Source organism: Rhodnius prolixus, unplaced genomic scaffold (genome assembly GCF_049639745.1).
Source record: "Rhodnius prolixus isolate KJV_2025 unplaced genomic scaffold, Rpr scaffold_12, whole genome shotgun sequence".
Lineage (NCBI taxonomy): Eukaryota > Metazoa > Arthropoda > Insecta > Hemiptera > Reduviidae > Rhodnius > Rhodnius prolixus.
In genome coordinates, this window is record NW_027411635.1 from 2,282,944 (window position 1) to 2,296,387 (window position 13,444).

General features: G+C 36.6%; 1 protein-coding gene across 5 annotated transcripts in view; it reads right to left on the minus strand.

Moving 5' to 3' along the window:
- Positions 1-13,444, minus strand: part of rg (A kinase anchor protein rugose) — a 257,928-nt gene that overhangs the window by 67,353 nt on the left and 177,131 nt on the right. The window lies entirely within an intron of this gene.

The window sequence follows — 13,444 nt, forward strand, 5'->3', positions numbered from 1 at the left end:
TGGTTTCAAAATTTTCGGAGTGGCCATATGGGCACAAGTGACGCTGAACGTTCTGGACGCCCTGTTGAGGTTACTACTCCAGAAATCATTGATAAAATCCATGATATGGTGATGGATGACAGAAGAGTGAAGGTGCGTGAGATTGCTAGTGCTGTGGGCATCTCGAATGAACGGGTACATAATATTTTGCATCAACATTTGGACATGACAAAGCTATCCGCAAGATGGGTGCCGCGATTGCCGTGTGAAGTGTTGCAAGGACGGTTTGCAGCTGTTCCAGAAGAATCCGCAGGACTTTAAGCGTCGTTTCGTCACTGTGGATCACCCTCGGACTACTATTTGTTCCCCAATATGAAGAAATGGCTGGCGGGAAAAAGATTTTATTCAAACGAGGAGGTGATTGCAGAAACGAATGGCTATTTTTCAGACTTGGACAAATCTTATTATTCGGAAGGGATCAACAAACTAGAGCAGCGTTGGACGAAGTGTATAAGCCTAAAAGGAGACTATGTTGAAAAATAAAAAAGGTTTACCCCAAAAAATTAAGTAGTTTTTATTTTTGCACGGACTTTTCAAACGACCCTCGTATAACACACTTTAATGGCCGATCAACCAATATTGTACAGAAGTTTCCATCTTTGGTTGCAGTTTTGTGACGTGCTTTTATCTAGTTCAATACAAAATAACTACTACTTTTAAATTCATCCGCTCATTTTTTTTTCATTATTATTTCATTTCTCATTTTTCTCATTTCATTTCATTATTTTCATAAATGATGAAGCAGACTTCCTGTAAAACCTTCCAACTGCATAAATTTCCGGTGACGATAAGATAAACCAGCCAAAGTGAAATATTCATTTCAATGAAATATAATTTCCAACTTCTACCAAGCCGTAATCTGGATGAAATTATTCAAAAGTTGACCACCGACATAAATTATTGCAATACGTGTAAAAACGTTGGAAAAAACAATGAAATTTCGTTGATAGTAACGTCACCTCAATGCGCGGGCCGATAATTTTTCATGTTTACTTAGTATTTAATGAACCTTCATATTATTTAGGTGTAAAACTATAAAAGAAAAGCGCCAAAGTAAGGTTTATTTATTGTTTTTATAAAAAACTATCTCAGTTCTAATAAAATAAATTATTTATATTTTATGGGGTTGTTACAATCTTTAGGTTATCCATTTTCTGGTTCAGCCAATCTCCTTCACTGAGGACTCAGCCATGCTTGACTCTAAATCCTCCATCCAGCGTTTTCTAGGCCTGCCTCGCTTACACTTTTCTTTCGTAGGATAGTTGTAATCTCTTTTTGGCTAGTGATTTCTGTCCATTCTCATTAGATGGCCATACCATTTTAGGCGTTTTTAGATTCTATAGTATACAACTCTATATATTCTCTTGATGCCTACTTTATCTCTAATAACAGAGTTAAGGATACCCTGCTTTCTAGAATAATCACAAATTCTCCTTCAGAACTCCATCTAGAGAGCTAGTTTTTTCAAACTTTTTAGTCCAAAAATAAACGTTTATGGACAGGTAGTCCGCTCTAGAAGATTTGTCAAATTCTAACTTACAAATTTAAAAAAACAACAACAACAACCACATTCTAAAATCTTGATTTGAATTTGTAAAACAGTGACCAAGGTTTAAATTTATGGAAATCGTTATTAAATTATCAGATTCTCTACTGTATTAGTTTCCATATATAACTAAACGTAAAGTATGCATTGTGAAATGCTTTATATGTCACACAGATGCACAGACTTTACAGGAAGTCCTCGTCCAGTATAAATATAATCTTCTACTAATACTAAAATTTCAAAGTCAACATTCAGATATAGTTCAAATAAATGAGATAGTAAAGTAAAGTAATCGCCTATTTTTTCAGGCGGGGCTTAACGTCCAACTACCAATTACGAGGGTCGTTTGAAAAGTCCGTGCAAAGTCAGAGAGATAGCACTACTGGCGCGTATCGAGGTTATGTTTAGTTAGTAGCATCTCTTGGAAGAACACACACCAAGTTTCAGCCAAATCGGTCTATTTCTTTGTCTTTGGCATTCGTTTGAATCGAGGAAGTCGAGTGATTTTCAAAAAATGGACGAAAAAGAATTTCGTGTGTTGATTAAACACTACTTTATGAAAGGCAAAACGCTTCAGGAGACTAAAGAGAAGCTTGATAAACATTATGGTGATTCTGCACCTTCGATTATAACAGTTTATAAGTGGTTTCAAAATTTTCAGAGTGGCCATATGGGCACAAGTGACGCTGAACGTTCTGGACGCCCTGTTGAGGTTACTACTCCAGAAATCATTGATAAAATCCATGATATGGTGATGGATGACAGAAGAGTGAAGGTGCGTGAGATTGCTAGTGCTGTGGGCATCTCGAATGAACGGGTACATAATATTTTGCATCAACATTTGGACATGACAAAGCTATCCGCAAGATGGGTGCCGCGATTGCTCACGCTTGACCAAAAACGAAATCGTGTGAAGTGTTGCAAGGACGGTTTGCAGCTGTTCCAGAAGAATCCGCAGGACTTTAAGCGTCGTTTCGTCACTGTGGATGAAACATGGATACATCACTACACTCCTGAGACCAAAGAACAATCTAAACAATGGGTTACCAAGGGGGAATCTGCGCCAATAAAGGCGAAGACCGTTCCTTCGGCCGGAAAGATTATGGCGACTGTCTTTTGGGATTCGCAAGGAATAATCCTCATCGACTATCTGGAAAAGGGTAAAACTATTACAGGTGCATATTATTCATCGTTATTGGACCGTTTGAAAACCGAGCTGCAAGAAAAACGCCCACGATTGGCCCACAAAAAAGTCCTTTTCCATCACGACAACGCACCAGCTCACACCTCAGCAGTTGTGGTCGCAAAATTAATGGAAATAGGGTTCCAACTCGTTTCACATCCCCCCTATTCTCCAGACTTGGCTCCCTCGGACTACTATTTGTTCCCCAATATGAAGAAATGGCTGGCGGGAAAAAGATTTTATTCAAACGAGGAGGTGATTGCAGAAACGAATGGCTATTTTTCAGACTTGGACAAATCCTATTATTCGGAAGGGATCAACAAACTAGAGCAGCGTTGGACGAAGTGTATAAGCCTAAAAGGAGACTATGTTGAAAAATAAAAAAGGTTTACCCCAAAAAATTAAGTAGTTTTTATTTTTGCATGGACTTTTCAAACGACCCTCGTAGGTGTCGTGGACGGAGGCGACTAGCAAACATACTTTACTATTTCTCATTTTTAAACATTAAATAAAATCCAAGGCTAAGACCGGGAATCGAACCCAGTACCACAATACATATTAGCTTCGCAGGTCTCGCCTCTAACCGCTCGGCTACCGTGGCTATTTTAAATGGAATAGAATAATGTATTTAGGGTTCTTAACCCTATTCAATATCCGGGAATTTTTTGAAAACCACTATGTCCTACACAAAACTAGCTTTAGTAAAGCATTCTACAGAGAGGCAAGTCAATACCCGAAATACTCTAAATGCTTTTAGGGAAAACTAGAGTTCACTGAGATTATCTTTTGGCCATTAGTTTTGAAAGAACACTGTGAAGATTTAAAAAAAACGGGTTACCTCGATTACACAATTTGGTTTTTCTATTTTTTCATCCGTTTGAGAAAATAGTTTACATTGGAAGACTAAAAAACAATTTAGATATTACTTCTTTGTCGAGTGATTGCTATGGCGGAGATACAATGTCTTATATTTTCTAAGCATTACATTGTGCTTACTTTAAAGCCCTCCGCGAGAAGGTTATGCTCAGGCTGTGGTATTATTTGAAAAAACAAAATAAAAAAAATATACTGAAGTTGGTGCCACAAATGTTAGTAATTATTAGTAACGCTTCTTTAAAGTGACAATTATTCCATTTGCTCGCTTTTTGAACGGTAACGTTTATGGGTTGCGCTCCTGATATCCGCCAAGACTAATATCCAAATTTTAACTTAGTGCGATTTATCTTTTAGATTTTGGGCTGACATATTAGAATAATTTTTAAAAAAACCATGTCTTTACACAATAATACCAACCTTTGAACATGAGTAAGTAAATAATTGCCCAATTTTTTTAGGCAGTCTTTACGTTTAACTACAAAAGTTGGTGTCAAGGCACGGAGGCGATTAACAAACACATTTTACTGTAAATTTCTCACATTTAACATTAAATAAAATCCAATCCAACTCTAGCCTGCCTAGATCTTGACTTCGCCACCATAAGTGCTGCTTACAAGCAAAGCGTGGGAGTCTAGAGTTTTGGTTTGCCTATCCGTTGATTGTGCCCAGTTTGAACAGATTCTTTAAAAAAAAAATTAGGTAATTTTGACATTAAACTGAAATTTGTTTTTCATATTTTAAATTACCATAACTTTTGAAAAACCTAACCGATTTCAAAAAAAAATTTTTTTGTTTTTTTTAGGAGCTCAAATACTACAAAAATATGCAACAAAAAATATAGCGTTCCATTTGAAAAACAAAAGTTGGATGCTGTATCTCGAGATACAGGGGTTTAAAAAAATGGGTCAATCACTAAAAATAAACTAGACTAAAAATGATTAAATATGTGTTTTTTATTTTTTCGAAATTTCCCGCCGTTTAAAAAAAAAAGTGGGTGGAGCATATAACTTTGGTCACCCTGTATATGAACCATTTTAAATCAAACGTAATTTCAGTAAATCGTAGGTTCAAATCACCCGTATAAAACATTTCTGCGTGTTACAAACTGGAAGAATTTCGTAAGTGGCACTAAGTAAAAGTGCCAAAAGCATGCACGGGAAGAATCATGATATGAAAAAAAACATGGACACCAATTAAAGAAAAGCACGCTATGACGGAAACAATCCCTAAAAAACCGTTGGATTTTATAAAAATCCATGTTTATTGCATCACTGACCGGTTTTGGACCTTATTTCATTAATTTGTGGTAAATTAATCGAGTTTTTGTATAAATTTCAACCTCATTTATGTTTCCGACTCGTACTAAACTAGCTGACTCAATCCACTAAACTTGCAAGTCGAAACCAGTCAGGGGCACAATAATTATGCGAGCTATGATGAATAAAATCAACGATATTATCCGGAACTGCCAACCTAATCATATTTTCAATTTTAATTACTTTTGTTTGGGTTTTATTTATCCAAAAAAATGTTTTATTGAAGCGATTCTTGTAAAAGTGTCGCCCTAGTACACTGTAGTGCTAAATCAGTACAAATACGAGTATCAAGTTCCGTGTTAAAAGAATAACGACTGAAAATGGGCCGTTTTTTGTTTTAAATTATTTTATTTTTCTTTTAAATATATTAAAAACCCCGTCTTCAAAGTGTACTGCACATATGAGCCGTTTATTTTGAAAGTGGGGCAAGACCATTTTTGAAAAAATGAAGATAATGGTAATTACTAGATAAAATTTAGTACGATCTTTTTATCTGTAAACAATTTAGAGTAAAAAAAATTCAGAATCCCAATATTTGGGAGTTGAAAGTTTTAGATTTTAACAATATTGTAAATATGTTTAATTTGAAAATGGTGCAAGTCCATCTTAGGTTGAAATTATTTGACCGTGCAGCAAAATTTAACTCCGGTTGCTGTATGGTGAAGCAAATGTGATGGTTTAACATCATGTCTTATCTATCTATCTTTGATATTAGTCATCGGTGATTGTACAATATTTCATAAAATTTATTATTATTTAATAATAATAAATCCATCTTAATTTTGTGTTTCGATAATAACACCAACATCGGGAAATTTTTAGTAATATTGGCAGCACTGAAAAACTGTAATTGTATAACATTCGACTTATATTATCGGCTATCAAGTAAGTTGTGTTGTTTTATGCTCGGTGTACGAAAAAAGTTTCATTATTTGAAAATTAATAACGGATTGTGGTTTATTTTATAAAAAGAAAAAAATGGCTGAAACCGATTACAACGGTAATTATAACTCTGATGCATCTAAAAGTGAATTTGGTAGGTAACAAATATAAAATAGAAATACTTTTCTGGGTAATGACGCCATTTCAATAAAATCCTCATTTGCTAGTAATTTTATTATGTTTGTAGAAATAAGACCCATGATAATCGGTAATAAAAGAAGAATCTTGGAATCAGAATCTGAATACGAAGGCAATTCGGACCAAAATGATTCAAAAAAAGAAGAAGAATAGTTGAACTATTGATTAGTATTTTGTTTTTATTGTTAAAAAAAGACTGATACGACTGAAATATTATCCATTTAAATCAACGATTACAATAATTAATTAATTTTGAAAGTGAGGCAAGTCCATTTAGTTATAATAAAACCTTTAATTTTTTTAGCCAGCACTATAAACACTATTGGATTATAAACTTACATTATCTAATACCACAAAATACAACAAATATGTCTATTAATATTTACCAATATTTTTAAATTTATTGAACCGCAAAACCTTAAATATCTCGAAATAACAAAAAATGGACTTGCCCCACTTTCAAAATAAACGGCACATATCCAACCCAACATGGGGGGGACCCTATAATAAAAGGATTGTGAATCTTCTTAAAGGAATAATAATTTTAGATGACGTTCTAAGGGTTTTTGTGAAGCCATGCTTGTATTAAAAAGCAATATTTCTTGGGACGAAGGCGATTAGCAAACATATTTTACAAATGAATTCTTTTTTACTAATCATTAAATAAAATTCAAGACCTCTAGACAGGGGGAATCGAACCCAAGTACATATCAATACACATCAGCTTAGCGGACCTCGCCTCTCATCAACCAGCTCGGCTATCGTGGCGCCTTTAAACGGTTATAATATTTAAATATATTTTTTGCATTTTTAGTTAACATCCAGAGTATTGACCAGATTTAAAAAGATAAATTTGCTGCAGTTTCCACACTAAAGACGTATATTGAAATTGCTGCACTAACAACTCGTTATTCCGTTAAAACTCGTTCTATCTTAAAAAGAGAGAAATATGCGAAACGACGAGTGAGCTCAAATATTACGATTCATACAAAACAAGTCGCGAAATATAAATAATAGTGCCAGACCTAATCAATGTAAAAAGTAAAATGCTAAGTTATAGTTAAGTTGAACTAAATAAGTTGTAGTAACAGAAATTTGAGCAAGAACATCACACCAGATTGGTCCCCTCAGTTTGAAAGATTGCCGTGTCTAATCTAGTGCTACCGTAATTCCCCACTCTGCTCTGCCGATCACCGATAATACAGAATATAATTAATGATCTTCCTTGTCAAGAAAAAAATAATATATATATATAGATACATGAGCATAAAAAATGGTGAGTGATTAGAGTAGGGAGGCAAGGTGATCGGAGGTGCGCTCGTGGGGCGTGCAGATGAAGATTCTTGTGGAAGATCTATCCTCGGCTATCCTTGTGCACACGCACATCGCCCTGCCAGCGTCACTCTAACGGCAAAGTCTCCTTAGCCTGATCAAGTTCAATGCAAACATTATATTTTTACTGATTGTTCAATGTTATAAAAACTGAACACCGTTAAAAGTGAAGCGAAAGTTCTCCAACTACCTAACAAATTCCCCCCAAAATGTGCGTAAAAAAAAAAAAAATACAAAATATCCTGGTAGTAATGTTGTCTTTATCGCTTTTGAAAATTTGAAAAAAAGAACCAAAAACCAATATTCCTTACCAAAAAAAAAGCTAAACACGTTCAGACATTTGGTACAACCAATTTCAACTGAAGATACACTTTTGCCTATAGAAGGATAAAACTATATTTTCACTTTACACTTTTAGTAGATCGATTATTTTTCTGCTCGATGAAGTTACGATATTTTATAATCATACATTCCGTTATTAAGTGTTCAGTTAAGTGACTAAGCACTTGGTTCAGTCAGTCATAGCTTCTTATATTTATAATAAATTTCCCAAATAATAAATATTAACACCATTGAACGGCAATAATGTTTTGGCCACTGAATAATAAATAATTTATATTGGAAGCCATTTTGATTAACTCCGTACTCTAATGTAAATCGTTGCAATAATTCAACTCAAATTCAGTAGCAGGCGTTGAATAAGAGTAAATTTATTTGAATTTATATTATAAACAAGAATTTAAAAGGAAACAATGTGCATTATTTCGTCGCATTTCTCCATTTTTTTGTTTTTCATGGAGTTGATCGAATTATGCAGTGAACTGCTCATATTATTATGCAAGGTGTAAGAACCGTCCAATATACACTGAAATGGTACGTTAGAATAATACTTCACCGCTCACTGAATCATTCTGGAATAAGTAAAGTAAAGTAATCGCCAATTTTTTTCAGGCGGGCTTTACGTCCAACTACCAATTAGGTGTCGTGGATGGAGGCGACTAACAAACATACTTTACTGTAAATTTTTTGTATTAACCATTAAATAAAATCCAAGGCCTAAGACCGGGGAATCGAACCCAGTACCACAATACATATTAACTTTACAGGACCTCGCCTCTAACCACTCGGCTACCGTGGTGCCTTCATTCTGGAATAATGTACCAAATAGAAGTAATGGTGTAGTAAAAAAGCAATGTAATTCCTATTTTTTTCAGACGAGCTTTACATCCAAAGGTGTCGTGGACGGAGGCGACTAACAAACATACTTTACTGTAAATTTCTATTATTAACCATTAAATAAAATCCAAGGCCTATGACCGGGAATCGAACCCAGTTCACCACAATACATATTAGCTTTACAGGACCTCGCCTCTAACCACTCGGCTACCGTGGTGCCTTCACTCTGGAATAATGTACCAAATAGAAGTAATGTTGTAGTAAAAAAGCAATGTAATTCCTATTTTTTTCAGACGAGCTTTACATCCAAAGGTGTCGTGGACGGAGGCGACTAACAAACATACTTTACTGTAAATTTCTATTATTAACCATTAAATAAAATCCAAGGCCTATGACCGGGAATCGAACCCAGTTCACCACAATACATATTAGCTTTACAGGGCCTCTCCTCTAACCGCTCGGCTACCGTGGTGCCTTCACTCTGGAATAATGTACCAAATAGAAGTAATGGTATCGTAAAAAAGTAAAGTAATGCCTACTTTTTTCAGGCGGGCTTTACGTCCAGCTACCAATTAGGTGTCGTGGACGGAGGCGACTAACAAACATACTTTACTGTAAATTTTTTGTATTAACCATTAAATAAAATCCAAGGCCTAAGACCAGGGAATCGAACCCAGTACACCACAAAACATATTAGCTTTACAGGGCCTCGCCTCTAACCACTCGGCTACCGTGGTGCCTTCATTCTGGAATAATGTATCAAATAGAAGTAATGGTGTAGTAAAAAAGCAATGTAATTCCTATTTTTTTCAGACGAGCTTTACATCCAAAGGTGTCGTGGACGGAGGCGACTAACAAACATACTTTACTGTAAATTTCTATTATTAACCATTAAATAAAATCCAAGGCCTATGACCGGGAATCGAACCCAGTTCACCACAATACATATTAGCTTTACAGGGCCTCTCCTCTAACCGCTCGGCTACCGTGGTGCCTTCACTCTGGAATAATGTACCAAATAGAAGTAATGGTATCGTAAAAAAGTAAAGTAATGCCTACTTTTTTCAGGCGGGCTTTACGTCCAGCTACCAATTAGGTGTCGTGGACGGAGGCGACTAACAAACATACTTTACTGTAAATTTTTTGTATTAACCATTAAATAAAATCCAAGGCCTAAGACCAGGGAATCGAACCCAGTACACCACAAAACATATTAGCTTTACAGGGCCTCGCCTCTAACCACTCGGCTACCGTGGTGCCTTCATTCTGGAATAATGTATCAAATAGAAGTAATGGTGTAGTAAAAAAGCAATGTAATTCCTATTTTTTTCAGACGAGCTTTACATCCAAAGGTGTCGTGGACGGAGGCGACTAACAAACATACTTTACTGTAAATTTCTATTATTAACCATTAAATAAAATCCAAGGCCTATGACCGGGAATCGAACCCAGTTCACCACAATACATATTAGCTTTACAGGGCCTCTCCTCTAACCGCTCGGCTACCGTGGTGCCTTCACTCTGGAATAATGTACCAAATAGAAGTAATGGTATCGTAAAAAAGTAAAGTAATGCCTACTTTTTTCAGGCGGGCTTTACGTCCAGCTACCAATTAGGTGTCGTGGACGGAGGCGACTAACAAACATACTTTACTGTAAATTTTTTGTATTAACCATTAAATAAAATCCAAGGCCTAAGACCAGGGAATCGAACCCAGTACACCACAAAACATATTAGCTTTACAGGGCCTCGCCTCTAACCACTCGGCTACCGTGGTGCCTTCATTCTGGAATAATGTATCAAATAGAAGTAATGGTGTAGTAAAAAAGCAATGTAATTCCTATTTTTTTCAGACGAGCTTTACATCCAAAGGTGTCGTGGACGGAGGCGACTAACAAACATACTTTACTGTAAATTTCTATTATTAACCATTAAATAAAATCCAAGGCCTATGACCGGGAATCGAACCCAGTTCACCACAATACATATTAGCTTTACAGGGCCTCTCCTCTAACCGCTCGGCTACCGTGGTGCCTTCACTCTGGAATAATGTACCAAATAGAAGTAATGGTATCGTAAAAAAGTAAAGTAATGCCTACTTTTTTCAGGCGGGCTTTACGTCCAGCTACCAATTAGGTGTCGTGGACGGAGGCGACTAACAAACATACTTTACTGTAAATTTTTTGTATTAACCATTAAATAAAATCCAAGGCCTAAGACCGGGGAATCGAACCCAGTACCACAATACATATTAGCTTCGCAGGGCCTCACCTCTAACCACTCGGCTACCGTGGTGCCTTCATTCTGGAATTATGTACCAAATAGAAGTAATGGTGTACTAAAAAAGCAATGTAATGGCTATTTTTTCAGGCGAGCTTTACGTCCAAAGGTGTCGTGGACGGAGGCGACTAGCAGGACAAAGTTCTCCTATTAAACATTAAATTAAATTCAAAGCCTAGACATCAGGAATCGAACCTCAGTATCACAATAGCTTTGCGGGCCTTGCCACTAACCGTTCGGCTACCGTGGTCTTTTTGAAACTATTTTTCAGTGTTATTTTAATGTAAGTGCTGAAGGGTTTTTTTGTTTTTAAGAGTTATTTTGGGTTCAAATGTTTGTATTCTTTTTTTGGGGTTTGACGGAAATCGAAACTCGTAAAGCGTAATTATGAAATTTTGACATGGGCGTAAAAGTTCTAGTTTCTAGGTGAAACTGATGGGTAAGGGAGGTTATGTTCCTCAGGGAAATGTAATGTCAAGGCCTCTAATGTGCCACATATCAGTATAATGTACAGATCTACCCAGTATAAGTAATAAAAGTAAGTAAAGTAAGGCAATCCTAGATCAATTTTTCTTTATAAAAGTTCAGATAGTTATTTTGAACTCCTTCCTCTTCGAGGTATAATTTAGGAAATTAGATTTGTAAGAGTGGATAGGAAATTGGAGTGGCGTAAAGCAGACTGCACAGCGTGATTAAGCGAGCCGACTTGCCCAAGTGTGACTGGATGACGAGCCTCCTGGGAAATACTAGCTAAGTGAATACCACATCGGCTCATCAAACCCCGTTAGTCCACGAAAACGTCACAAGAATCTATTAAGGAGTCCTTACAGCTGATGGTATCATTTTTAGAATATTATGGCGTTTCTAACTCTTGTACAGTATTTATCAGAATTAAGCATATTTGCCAAAATATCTCCCCCAGCTAGCGATTTTTCCTGACAACATTTATTTACTTCTTCTTGGCTCATAAGAGGAAGTACACTAATCGCCAATTTGAGTCTTCACAGGAAATTCGTGTCCTGTACACGAAGAAGAAGGTTTTGCTAAACATCATCCTTCCTTAAGAGCAACGGTTTAAATACAGTTTCCATTAGAAATTATTCAAATTTAATTCTCTTTACAACAGCCTATTGGCAACAAGTAAATATGATATGATACATGAACAGAACTCCTTAACAAAAACTTAATAGTTTTAAAAAGTTAAGTATAAGGGTTGATTAAACGCCAAAAAGTACACAAAATCAGCAGGTACCCATCATTTTTATTCACACTTCTAGTATCACATTGTTTTAGAATGTATTAGATGTCATAGACCAGTGATGGTGAACCTATGACCAGCGGGTCAGGCACTGACCCGCGCAAGCTTTTTCACTGACCCACAATTGCTAGGAAACCATTTGTTTGTTTACGCGGGTTGAGTAAAACTAAAGTAATTGCCTATTTTTTGCAGGCGGGGCTTAACGTCCAACTACCAATTTTAGGTGTCGTGGACGGAGGCGACTAGCAAACATACTTTACTGTAAATTTCTTTTATAAACCATTAAATAAAATCCAAGGCCTAAGACCGGGAATTGAACCCAGTACCACAATACATACGAGGGGCGTTTGAAAAGTCCGTGCAAAAATAAAAACTACTTAATTTTTGGGGGTAAACCTTTTTTATTTTTCAACATAGTCTCCTTTTAGGCTTATACACTTCGTCCAACGCTGCTCTAGTTTGTTGATCCCTTCCGAATAATAGGATTTGTCCAAGTCTGAAAAATAGCCATTCGTTTCTGCAATCAACTCCTCCTTTGAATAAAATCTTTTTCCCGCCAGCCATTTCTTCATATTGGGGAACAAATAGTAGTCCGAGGGAGCCAAGTCTGGAGAATAGGGGGGATGTGAAACGAGTTGGAACCCTATTTCCATTAATTTTGCGACCACAACTGCTGAGGTGTGAGCTGGTGCGTTGTCGTGATGGAAAAGGACTTTTTTGTGGGCCAATCGTGGGCGTTTTTCTTGCAGCTCGGTTTTCAAACGGTCCAATAACGATGAATAATATGCACCTGTAATAGTTTTACCCTTTTCCAGATAGTCGATGAGGATTATTCCTTGCGAATCCCAAGACAGTCGCCATAATCTTTCCGGCCGAAGGAACGGTCTTCGCCTTTTTTGGCGCAGATTCCCCCTTGGTAACCCATTGTTTAGATTGTTCTTTGGTCTCAGCAGTGTAGTGATGTATCCATGTTTCATCCACAGTGACGAAACGACGCTTAAAGTCCTGCGGATTCTTCTGGAACAGCTGTAAACCGTCCTTGCAACACTTCACACGATTTTGTTTCTGGTCAAGCGTGAGCAATCGCGGCACCCATTTTGCGGATAGCTTTGTCATGTCCAAATGTTGATGCAAAATATTATGTACCCGTTCATTCGAGATGCCCACAGCACTAGCAATCTCACGCACCTTCACTATTCTGTCATCCATCACCATATCATGGATTTTATCAATGATTTCTGGAGTAGTAACCTCAACAGAGCGTCCAGAACGTTCAGCGTCACTTGTGCCCATATGGCCACTCCGAAAATTTTGAAACCACTTATAAACTGTTCTAATCGAAGGTGCAGAGTCACCAT